Source organism: Artemia sp. Qi Xiang Cuo, chromosome 10, assembly GCF_049724085.1.
Source record: "Artemia sp. Qi Xiang Cuo chromosome 10, ASM4972408v1, whole genome shotgun sequence".
Lineage (NCBI taxonomy): Eukaryota > Metazoa > Arthropoda > Branchiopoda > Anostraca > Artemiidae > Artemia > Artemia sp. Qi Xiang Cuo.
The window spans coordinates 52951717-52965220 of record NC_142803.1 but is presented as its reverse complement, the minus strand read 5'-3'; positions in this window follow the sequence as shown (position 1 = coordinate 52965220).

Genomic DNA, 13504 nt, shown 5'->3' with positions numbered 1-13504 from the left:
CACCAGGGGACTATTTTACCTGCTAGACCAAAACGATTTGCTTCAGTAATAGCTAACAAAAGCATTATTTTGCAACAGAATAATTAAAGTAATTTACAGTTTTTTTATTTTTCCTCAGTCACTCTGGTGTCCTCACTGAAGTAACTCTATAATAGCATCTTTTCCCTACGGGGATCAGTTTGCGCCTATTGTACATTTTTTTTTTTTTTTGGTGTTAGTTTTATTGGTTTTTAGTTTTATCTTTTTTCCTTTTTTTTCATGTTATTCTTGTGTTTTTTTCGTGCTGAAGACGCCTTGTTTTGATACAGGCGAAATATCCGTGTTGTTTTGCATTTTTTGTTTTCTTTTCTCTACACTGGCCACAGTTTCGTTTGTTTGTTTTTTTTTATGTTTTTCTCTTTGTTGGTTTTTGTCATGGCTGGCCAGTTCGGCTTAAGATCTTTCATTCGTCAATTCTACGGGCAACAATTAGCCGCTCCTGTCAATTATTATTTGTCTTTAGTTAAAAAACATGCAAATCTGTTAAATAAACAAATTTTCTTAAAGAATTGCAAGAAGGAATCAGTGATTCCAAAATCTTTTAAAATATGTACCAATTTTGGAACTGAAAATGAAACAAAATTAAAAAACAAATTAAGCCTAATGGCTTTAAATCACGTAATTTATGAACTAAAACAGAGACGTTTTCAACTGTCAAAGCACTTAAATTCTGTTGAAACCCTTTTAAAAAATAACCTTCCATCTGACATTTTTATGCGAATTAAGGAAATGGCCATTAGATCTTTTCACCATGATTTTCGTCTGTCCAAGGTTCGTTTGGTTGACAAGTTTAATAAACTTTTGTTTGAGAAGTTCCAAGATTCAGATGTTTTATATCCTCGTCATTGTCTGGGTCCAGCAATTAAGAATTTGTCTTCTAAGCCTCTTAATATTCAACAGGAAGCCGTTTTGTCGAAGGGTTCTAAGTTCTGTTTTCCAACACCAATCTCCTATTCAAAAATAATTTCAAAGGTGGAGTCAGGAATTATGGCTTCTATAGATAAAGTTAATACTCCTCAAGAACTTAGAGCCGAGATCGTAAGAAAACTAAACACCTTTAATATGAGCTTAATTGGTAAAGACATTTCACAAAACAAATGACATTAAAATACTTTCAGATTTGAAAAAGGATAAATTCCTTACTATCACCAGAGCCGATAAGGGAAACACGATCGTGATTATGAACACTAAAGACTATAATAATCAAATGAAATCCATTATTTCTGACACTATTACATACAAAAAACTTGACTTTGATCCTACAGATAAATATGTAAAATCAACAAGAAAGAAATTGGAGTCATTGAAAAATAATTTTTACATTACCCCACAGTTTTATAACAAATATTATCCTAGGGTTTGTTCGGCACCCAAGATCTATGGTCTACCTAAGATTTATATAAGACTGGAGCCCCCCTCCACCCCATTATGTCAACTTTTCCGTCACCTGTTTCAAAATTAGGAAAATGGTTGTCGGTAGCATTGCGTCCACTTTTGGGAACACAAAGATCATATTTAAAAAATTCGACTGACCTTACTAATAAATTGCGAAATTTCACGCTGGAGGATAGTTCAATTCTTTGCTGTTTCGATGTTGTGTCTATTTATTCAAATTGTGATTTAAAAAGGTGCGAGGATATTTTAAAAAGTAAATTAGAAAAACACTTTGATTTAATAAAAATGTGACTTTAGCCAGTTTGGATATTGAAGTCATTAGGAGACTAATTATTCTAGTAAATGAATTTTCTTTTTATTTTGGTTTTCGAGGGGAGTTTTATAGACAAATTTTTGGGTTACCTATGGGGGTTTCTCTTTCTCCTTTATTGGCAAATCTATTCATAGATGCCATTGAAACCTCCGCTAAAAACAGTTTAAAAATCTCCCCTTGCTTCTGGGATAGGTTCATGGATGATGTGATGTGCGTTTGGAAACATGGATTGGGCTCCTTAGACCTATTTTGTAAGCATTTAAATATTTTTGATAATAATATTAAATTTATAGTTGAGTTTGAGGATAATAATAAATTACCTTTTCTGGATATTTTATTAATTAAAAGAGATCTCCATTTACTTTTCTCGATTTACAGAAAACCAACGCACAATGATAGGTATTTAAATTTTCATTCTTGTCACCCTATGTTTGCGAAAAGGGGGGTTGTAATTTCACCAGTGGATAGAGCCTTTAGAATTTGTTCCCAGGAATTTCTGGATTCGGAATTGTTATACTTGAGGGATATTTTGTTTTGTAATAGTTATCCAATTAAGTTCATTGACAAAATAATTGAAAATAGACGAGTTAAACATGATAATAGGGTTATTGGGGTTTCTCAGTCTTTAGATTTAGTTGTATCAAAAAGTTTCATTTCATTACCATATGTACCTGGTGTGGGTGAGAAGCTTTCACGGGTTTTACGTAAATTTGGTATTGATACATGTTTTCAATCGTTGAAGTCAATGGGTAGTTTTTATAGTTCTGGTAAGGATTTAACTCGGGGAAACTTAGTAAGTGGGGTGTATAAAATTCCGTGTTCTTGTGGGAAGTTCTATATTGGTAGGACTCACCAACAATTTGTTGAAAGGTTTATTAAACACCGAAACTCAATAGAAAAAACCCTACAATTAAGCAAGCCTCTAGAAACTTTTGTTCCAGGTATAGCAAAGCACATTTGGCTTCAACTAGATCATTTTGTAAAATTTGATGAAGCCCTAGCTATTTCAAATCATTAGGGTTACACTCAATGGGCGAAGGAAGCCATAGAAATAAAAAAAACACATTTTTGCCAACCTTTCAATAAATAGGGACACAGGTAATTTAAACATTGACCCAATTTATGATAATCTTCAAAAGAGTGAATCAACAGTCAATAACGGAGTTAAGATTTTAAATAATCACCAGGGGACTATTATACCTACTAGACCAAAACGATTTGCTTCAGTAATAGCTAACAAAAGGACTATTTCGCAACAGAATAATTAAAGGAATTTACAGTTTTTTTTTATTTTACCTCAGTTACTCTGGTGTCCTCACTGAAGTAACTCTATAATAGCATCTTTTCCCTACGTGGATCAGTTTGCGCCAATTGTATATATTTTTTTTTTGGGGTGGTTTTATTGGTTTTTAGTTTTATCTTGTTTTTTTTATCCTGTTCTTCTTGTGTTTCTTTCGTGCTGAAGACGGCTTGTTTGGATACAGGCGAAATATCCTCGTTGTTTTGCATTTGTTGTTTTCTTTTCTCTCCACTGGCCATAGTCTCATTTGTTTGGTTTTGCTTTTAGGTTTTTCTCTTTGTTGGTTTTTGTCATGACTGGCCAGTTCGGTTTAACATCTTTCATTCGTCAATTGTACGGGCAACAATTAGCCGCTTCTGTCAATTATTATTTGTCTTTAGTTAAAAAACATGCAAATTTGTTTAATCAACAAATTTTCTTAAAAAATAGCAAGAAGGAATCAGTTATTTCGAAATCTTTTAAAATATGTACCCATTTTGGAACTGAAAATGAAAAAAAATTAAAAAAAAATTAAGCCTAATGGCTTTAAATCACGTAATTTATGAACAAAAACAGAGAGGTTTTCAACTGTCAAAGGACTTAAATTCTGTTGAAACCCTTTTAAGAAATAACCTTCTATCTGACCTTTTTATGCGAATTAAGGAAATGGCCATTTGATCTTTTCACCATGATTTTCATTCGTCCAAGGTTCGTTTGGTTGACAAGTTTAATAAACTTTTGTTTGAGAAGTTCCAAGATTCAGATGTTTTTTATCCTCGTCATTATCTGGGTCCAGCAGTTAAGAATTTTTCTTCTAAACCTCATAATATTCAACAGGAAGCCGTTTTGTCGAAGGGTTCTAAGTTCTGTTTCCCAACACCAATCTCCTATTCAAAAATAATTTCAAAGGTGGAGTCCGAAATTATGGCTCCTATAGATAAAGTTAATACTCCTCAAGAACTCAGAGCCGAGATTGTAAGGAAACTAAACACCTTCATTATAAGCTTAATTGGTAAAGACATTTCACAAAAAAATTACATTAAAATACTTTAAGATTTGAAAAAGGATAAATTCCTTACTTTCACCAGAAACGATAAGGGAAACACGATCGTAATTATGAACACTGAAGACTATAATAATCAAATGAAATTCATTATTTCTGACACTATTACATTCAAAAAACTTGATTTTCATCCTACAGATAAACATGTAAAATCAACAAGAAAGGAATTGGAGTTAGTGAAAAATTATTTTCACAGTACCCCACAGTTTTATAACAAATATTATCCTAGGGGTTGTTCGGCACCCAAGATCTATGGTCTACCTAAGATTCATAACACTGGAGCCCCCCTCCGCCCCATTGTGTCAACTTTTCCGTCACCTGTTTCAAAATTAGAAAAATAGTTGTCGGTAGCATTGCGTCCACTATTGGGAACACAAAGATCATTTTTAAAAAATTTGACTGATGTTACTAATAAATTGCGAAATTTCACGCTGGAGGATAGTTCAATTCTTTGCAGTTTCGATGTTGTGTCCATGTATTCAAATTGTGATTTAAAAAGGTGTGAGGACATTTTAAAAAGTAAATTAGAAAAACACTTTGATTTAATACAAGATGTGACTTTAGCCAGTTTGGATATTGAAGTCATTATGAGACTAATTATTCTAGTAAATGAATTTTCTTTTTATTTTGGTTTTCGAGGGGAGTTTTATAGGCAAATTTTTGGGTTACCAATTGGGGGTTCTCTGTCTCCCTTATGGGCAAATCTATTCATAGATGTCATTGAATCCTCCTCTATAAACAGTTCAAAAATTTCAACTTGCTACTGAAGCAGGTTCATGGATGATGTGATGTGCGTTTGGAAACAAGGATTGGACTCATTAAACCTATTTTGTAAGCATTTAAATAGTTTTGAATAATATTAAATTTACAGTTGAGTTTGAGGAAAATAATAAATTACCTTTTCTGGATATGTTATTATTTAAAAGGGATCTCCATTTACTTTTCTCGATTTACAGAAAACCAACGCACAATGATAGGTATTTAAATTTTCATTCTTACCACCCTATGTCGGTGAAAAGGGGGGGTTGTAATTTCAATAGTGGATAGAGGTTTTAGAATTTGTTCCCAGGAATTTCAGGATTCGGAATTGTTATACTTGAGGGATTTTTTGTTTTGAAATAGTTATCCAATTACGTTCATTGATAAAATAATTGAAAATAGACGGGTTAAACATGATAGCAGGGTTATTGGGGTTTCTCAGTCTTTAGATTTAGTTGTATCAAAAAGTTTCATTTCATTACCATATGTACCTGATTTGGGTGAGAAACTTTCACGGGTTTTACGTAAATTTGGTATTGATACATGTTTCCAATCGTTGAGGTCAATGGGTAGTTTTTTTAGTTCTGGTAAGGATTTAACTCGGGGAAGTTTAGTAAGTGGGGTGTATAAAATTCCGTGTTCTTGTGAGAAGTTCTATGTTGGTAGGACTCACCAACAATTTGTTGAAAGGTTTATTAAACACCGAAACTCAATAGAAAAACCCTACAATTAAGCAAGCCTCCAGAAACTTTTGTTTCAGCTTTAGCAGAGCATATTTGGCTTCAATCAGATCATTTTGTAAAATTTGATGAAGCCTCAGCTATTTCAAATGATAAGGGTTACACTCAATGGGCGAGGGAAGCCATAGAAATCAAAAAACATATGTTTGCTAACCTTTCAGTAAATAGGAACACAGGTAATTTAAATATTGACCCAATTTATGATAACCTTCTAAAGAGTGAATCAACAGTCAATAAGGGAGTTAAGATTTTAAATAATCACCAGGGGACTATTTTACTTGCTAGATCAAAACGATTTGCTTCAGTAATAGCTAACAAAAGGATTTCGCAATCGAATAATTAAAGTAATTTACAGTTTTTTTATTTTTCCTCAGTTACTCTGGTGTCCTCACTAAAGTAACTCTATAATAGCATCTTTTCCCTTAGTGGATCAGTTTGCGCCAATTGTACATTTTTGTTTTTTGGTGGTGGTTTTATTGGTTTTTAGTTTTTTCTTTTTTTTATCCTGTTCTTCTTTTGTTTCTTTCGTGCTGAAGAGGCCTTGTTTGGATACAGGCGAAATATCCGCGTTGTTTTGTATTTGTTGTTATCTTTTCTCTCCACTGGCCACAGTCTCGTTTGTTTGTTTGTTTTTGAGATTTTTCTCTTTGTTGGTTTTTGTCATGGCTGGCCAGTTCAGCTTAAGATCTTTCATATATATATATATATATATATATATATATATATATATATATATATATATATATATATATATATATATATATATATATATATATATATATATATATATATATATATATATATATATATATATATATATATATATATATATATATATATATATATATATATATATATATATATATATATATATATATATATATATATATATATATATATATATATATATATATATATATATATATATATATATATATATATATATATATATATATATATATATATATATATATATATATATATCATAACCTTTTTTTCTTATTCTGAGTTAGAGCTAGCTTGTCGTCTTTTTCGCTTTTTTTGTTTTTCACAAAAAAGTTCTTTCATGGCAGCAATTTGACTCAGCTGCATTTTCCCGTATAAGGCTAATTTTTCTTCATGTCTCTTCTGCTTTTTCACTTCTTTGTCAAATTCTAGCTGGTTTTTTTTCCCGACGAATATTTCTTAGCTCTTCAATTTCTTGATCCCTTTTTTTCACTTTCCGTTAACAAATTGACAAGTTTTTCAAAATGGCTGGCCTTAGATGGGGGTCTTCTCCTGGGATTATGAATATCATTAGCACGATTTATTTCACAACTAGCTGCTGAAGTTGATGGAACGGAGTTTTCATTTTGAATGAAAGTTGATTGTCCAGGAGAGAGAGTTTCCTTTTGAGTGAAAGCTGATGGTCCAGGGGAGGGAGTTTCATTTTGAGTGAAAGTTGATGGTATAAGGCACTCCAAAGTTGATGGAGTGATTTTCTCGTATAAGGCTAATGTTTCTTCATATCTCTTCTGCTTTTTCACTTCTTTGTCAAATTCTAGCTGGTTTTTTTTCCCGACGAATATTTCTTAGCTCTTCAATTTCTTGATCCTTTTTTTTCAATTTCCGTTAACAAATTGACAAGTTTTTCAAAATAGCTGGCCTTAGATGGGGTTCTTCTCCTGGGGTTATGAATATCATTAGCACGATTTATTTCACAACTAGCTGCTGAAGTTGATGGAATGGAGTTTTCATTTTGAGTGAAAGTTGATTGTCCAGGAGAGAGAGTTTCATTTTGAGTGAAAGCTGATGGTCCAGGGGAGGGAGTTTCATTTTGAGTGAAAGTTGATGGTGCAGGGGAGGGAGTTCCGCTGTTAAACTCAGCATTTAAGGAAGTATCAGCTTGGCTGATATTATTCAACTCTTCATTTAAATTTAATTGTCTAGGCTGAATGTCTTGGCCCCTCTGTACATTACATTTTTCTTTAAAAAAAATTTTTGATAACAATTTAGGCGTTTGAGTTTTTTCATGGAATCCCCAATATAAGTTGGGTGAATTCCTTGAGCCTCGCCAAGGATTCGCTGAATGTCCTCCATAAAAAGAGCGGGTCGTCCTGAACTTCCACTCCACTTCCTGTTGCCTGTGTCTGGGCAACAAATTTCTTGTATGCCTTAATCATATTACTCCATTTATTTTTAGATTTGATTCCTGGGTTTTCTCCCAAACTATCCCCCATTTGTTTTAAATTATCTCCAACCAAGTCCCAAACTTCATTCTCTTGTGTTTTATCATTACTTAACTTTGGCCAATGCGTTTCTAAAATATTTAAAAATAATTTGGTAGCATCAAAGTCATTTTTTTTTTCGTGCTTGTCTTTCTTCCCAGTCCAAACCTGTATTGTTTTTTTCTTTGCATGAATTTTCTATAATCATTTTCAAGCTACTTTCATCATATCCAGCTGATATAGCTTCTGTGAAACTGAAACTATAAAGTATTTCCGGTGATTCTCCTTAAACAAAACAACATTTATTATATATAATACGCATCTAAAAGAAAAATGTGTAATTTAATGAACAATAATTATATCACTTCAAATATTACAGTAAAACAAAATGGTTGTATCTCTAAATTATTATTTTAAGACAAGTTTAAAATGATGTTTTAAAATATTATTCCAAAGCTTTGTAAATTTTATTTTGATAGAATATAGAATTTAGGATAATGACTGAAGATGATTTTTTTTTTGCTAAGTTTATGAAATGTATTTCCAGTCTCAACAAGTTGTCATGTTCGCAGCTATCTCAGCTCATTATACTAATATCTCACCATCCATGATTTCCCCAAGAATGAAGCATCCCCCACACATACGCAAGAAATTTCTACCAGGGAATGTGGGAGTTTCTCATCCCTCAGGGTGGATGACTGTAGAGAACTTTGTTTATCCTAAGTACTTTATCAAACAAACATAATATTGTAATTATGACCAGCCTGCGTTATATCTCTGATCAAGCTGTGCACTGGGGTACATTGGTCACTCCTGACTTTGCATGTCAAAAATGCTGAACAACATAATGGGCATAAGTCTTAAAAAAATAATAGGCACCAGAACAATGAATCCTGCAACATTTGGTGTTCAAACCATTCTTCTAGCCTTCCTAATTTGGCTAAACTGTCTATAACAGCAAAAGTGGGACCATCTATATCCACCTTCCCCTTCAACTACTGCAAAGAAAAGAAGAAGGAAACAAATTGTTCTATATATTAGGCTGTACATAAAATTTTCTGGTCTTTCTGAATTATAAGACATTCTTGAGATTGAGACTTTGCAAAATAGCCAACTGAGAACCATTGTTAAACTGTTTTCAAGATTTTTCTTGTATTTATCTTCATTTTTCTATTGTAAATGAAAACAAAAGAAATGTAAAGAAAGTGGAGAAAGCATTAAAACATGAACTAAGGAGGTGTCAAGTGGAGGCCATGGATAAAATTGCCAAGTATCTGGAAGATGCAGCTAGACGGCATAATAGTAAAATATTGTACTGGCACGTTAACAAATTGATAGGGAGTAGTTAATCCGGACTTGGCCCAGTTAAAGAGAGGAATGGGGTCACAATTAGCAATAAGGAAAAAACTAAAGAGAGATGGGCCAAACATTTTGAGAATCTGCTTAACAAAGATAGAGTTGCAGGAAAAAATATAGAGGAAAATGAAAAAGTTTGTGATACCTTGGATGTCAAGGAAGATCTGTTTTGTGAGGAGGAATTAGCAACAGTACTAAAAGGATTAAAGAATAATAAGGCTCCAGGTGCTGATAGCAGGGTAAATGAGTTTCTTAAATATGGTGGCTCTGAGGTTAGCAATAAGCTACTGAAAATTATGAATATGATTTTTGAAAAAGGGGAAGTACCTAACGATTTTAGGAAATCTTTAATTAAGCCACTTTATAAAAAGGTGATAAAAGTGAGTGTGGTAATTATCGAGGCATTAGTCTGGTCTCTGTAGGTAGTAAATTACTTATTAATATGATACTTTTTAGACTGAGAGATGCTGTAGACAAAGTTTTAAGAGAAGAGCAGTGCGGTCTTAGAAAAGGTAGAGGATATGTCGACCAAATTTTCACTCTTAGGTTAATAATTGAGAAGTGTCTGAGTTGTCAAACACCTTTGGTCCTCAGTTTCATAGATTATGAGCAAGCGTTTGGTTCTGTTGACAGAAGAGCTTAAGTAAAGGTCTTATCCTTCTATGGTATACCCGAAAAATACATTAAAGTGACTAGTGCTATGTACGAGAATAATACTGCTGTGGTTAAGGTAGGCAATGAGGTTAGCAGCTGGTCTTGCATTAAATCAGGAGTTAAGCAGGGTTGTGTTCTATCTCCCTTTGTATGGATTATTTTGATGGACTTTGTTTTAAGAAGCACAGGAAAGGCAATGGGAGACCACGGAATCAAATGGGGAGGAAAAAGTCTCCTGGACTTGGATTATGCTGATGATTTAAGCATCCCAGATGAAAGTGTGAGCAAAATGAACGAAGTTTTAGAGGTTTTGCAAGTTCAGGGTGCTAGAATTGGTTTGAAAATTAATGTTAGGAAGACTAAGTCACTAAGTCTAGGAATAAGTGAAGATGAAAAGGTAACGTTGGGTAATGAAAAGATGGAATCAGGTGAGCAGCTTCACTTACCTTGGTAGTATTATTAGTAAAGATGGTGGGAGCAGTGAAGATGTTAAATATAGAATAGCCAAGGCTCAGGGTGTTTTTTCACAGTTAAAAAAAAAGTCTGGAAGAATAGGAAAATTAGTCTACAAACCAAGATTAGAATATTAGAAGCTACAGTAATGACAGTGGTCAAATATGGGTCTGAAACATGGGCGCTCCAAAAAACAGATGAAGATTTGCTAGATGTTTTCCAGAGAAATTGCTTAAGGATTGTTCTGGGTACCCAGCTGACTGACCATATTTCAAACAATAGGCTGTATGAAAAATGTGGTTTAATACCGCTCTCTACGGCTATAATGAAAGAAAGGTTGAGATGACTAGGGCCCGTTATGCAGATAAAGGATGACAGATTTCCAAAGATTGTCCTTTTTGGCCAACCATCTAGGGCTAAATGGAAAGCAGGTTGTCCTCTTCTGGGGTGGGAGGACGTCATAAAGAAAGGTTTAAAGGAAATGGGAACTTTGTGGACGGGTGTAAAAAGGGAGGCTTTGAATAGATTGGGGTGGAGGAGGAGCGTGGGTAGCTGTGTTGGTCTCAGGCGGCTTGGTGCTGTGGTGAGTTGTTAGTAGTAGTAGTATTAGTAGTAGCATTGTCTGATGAGTTTTTTTTAGGCCTATGCTATGCAGACAATGGACCCCTCCTATATAGGCTATATAGGAATAATATAGGCTGTATTTTATTGTTCCTTTGCTAATACAGGTTTGCTGTACCCGTAAAAATCACATTAGGCTATAAGGGGTTTCAAAGAAATTGTCGAATAAATATTATTTAAAATGTAGGTAAACATGAAGAAAAGTATGGTGATATAATCAATAAGATATATTGCACTTTATAAAAAAAGAATTTTACAGTCTTAGTGTTTTCTTTTTGTATTTCATAGATCCTAGGGCTATATCTGAAAGACAATCAGAATTGGAGGGGTATTGCCTGGGTGACAACTATCATGCTGACAGAGTATGAATTCAGAAATCTAAAAGCTCCAGTTTTATTGACATTTTACAGGATTTAGTTGTAATAGCAGTGTTTTTTTTTTACATTTAGAAACAATAACAAAGGGGAAATAGATTAAGAATTTTATTCAACCTTGTTTTCATCAGGGGCATATCTCAAGCATTTAATTGAGGGTGCAAAAAAGGTCCACATCCAAAAAGTCGGGCATGGGCTATAATAATTTATTTTCTCCAATTTTTTGAAGGACTACTGCCATCCCCAAACAACACCACTGGTTTTCATCCTTAAGAAAAATTAATGGTAAAATTCTAGTTTAGCTGCTTGTTGCTATCTTGGAAAGGGGGTAAATTTTTTGCAGTTCATATTATTGACTTACAAATAAAGTAAACATACCACTTGATGTTTTTTTATGCTCTTTCCAAATGTAATAATCATTTTTGCCACAAATGAATTTTACCCCCACCCCTATATATCCTAATTCAGGGTATATATTTGCACATTAGGGTAGTGGGGGTAAAGTTCATTTCTGATGCAAATGAGAGGTAAGTTTAAACTTCACCCTCAGATCCCCTAATTTGCAAATATATACCCTGAATTGGGATATATAGGGGTGGGGGTGAAATTCATTTGCAAAGAGGCTATATTTGTAAAGAGTATAAAAAGGCATTGAGTGGTATTTTCACTTTATTTGTAAGTCAGTAATATGAACTGCAAAAAATTTGCCAGAAAGGGGTTAGCAGGGCCGTATCCAGGATTTTTGTTCGGGGGGGGGGGTTACCCGATTTTTTTTCGTGGACTTTGTCTAACATCCTTGAGCAACATTACGTTAGCTCGAGACCGTTAGTCCGCCCCTTGCGAACGGGGATGTGTCCACTAGGCATACTTACGTGTCTATAAGGGGCATTTTTTTTTTTTTTTAGTAATGCAGAAACAAGACAAGTATTTACATACAGTTAAATACTACAAGCTATTTTTTTTTGTTTTTTTTTTTTGCGCAAAAAGAAGCCAAATATTAAGCTAGAAGTAGTCTATATATTTTTAGTTTTTTTTTAGCTAACAGTAAGGGCGAATATCTATAAAACGAAATCCAGGCGACGATTTTCTTCCCTGCAAAAATGTCAATAACCTTGTTAGGGCAGATGTCAACGTCCCTGTGGAGTGCAAGGAGGGCTAAGCCACTTAATCGTTCTTCTCCTGTTGAATTTCTCAGCCAGGTTTTGAGCCTTCTGAGCGTTGAGAAACTTCTTTCCGGAGTAGCAGTGCTAACAGGTAACGTTGCAAGAACAGCCAGAAGAAGAAAAACATTTGGAAAAAAGGTAGCGTCGCATGCCTGAAGCAAAGACACAGCACAAGTAGGCCTCTCTGATACCGGAACATTCTCCCACTTGATGCGCCATAGCTCAATTTCTTGCTTTAGACAGTCTGGCTCGGGAAGAATATTGCCATACATTTCAACCAACGACTCCAGGTTTAATGCCTTCAGATCGACAGAGACAATTTTGGCAGGAAAACAGACGCTGAGATTTGACGGCAGTTTCTGGTGAAGTACAAATCATTCTTTCAGCTCATAAGTGAAGTGGTCCAGGAAACGAATAAAGAGCGAGACTCCATAGTGGCTGAAAAGGTCTGGATCGTCTGTGTGCCTACTCCAGCCACCTCTCGTCCTTGGACGAGTCATCTCCAGTCCTAAGTCGCTGGCAAAACGCTGAGCTTCGTCGAAAATAGACGTGAAAGCAGTAGCAGTTTTTCCTTGCATTTCCTTTGTTTTTGAAAGGACAGTTTCCACGTGCCTGCATGCAACTGCCAAATCGCAGTCAACTGACTGAAGAGTCTTGCACAATGGAAGCGTAAGACAGAAAAGATCTTTGACCACACGGAGACATACAACAAATTGCGACTGGTTCATCGTGTCCAGCAACTGCGCCGCTTTTGCAGAAGTTTCTGCATGTGCGTTCTCTTCAAGAGCTTCTAGGGATCGCAGGATTGGTCGGTACAGCTCAAGAAAATGCACGACCGAATCGTGGCGCTCTACGCATCTTGTTTTGCAGAGTCCGGTTAAAGTATGTTTCCTCGAATCCGGTAGTATTTCGTTGATCTTCTCTTTTAAATTGTGTGTCCTGAGTGGGGAAGTATGTTAAAAACTGCAGACTTGTAACAAGACACCAAAAAAATGCTTAAACGCGAGAATAGATCATACAGAAGAGATGACCAAGTTGAAACTGTGCGCACTACAATGGACGTAAAGTACCTTCAGATACTTTTCACG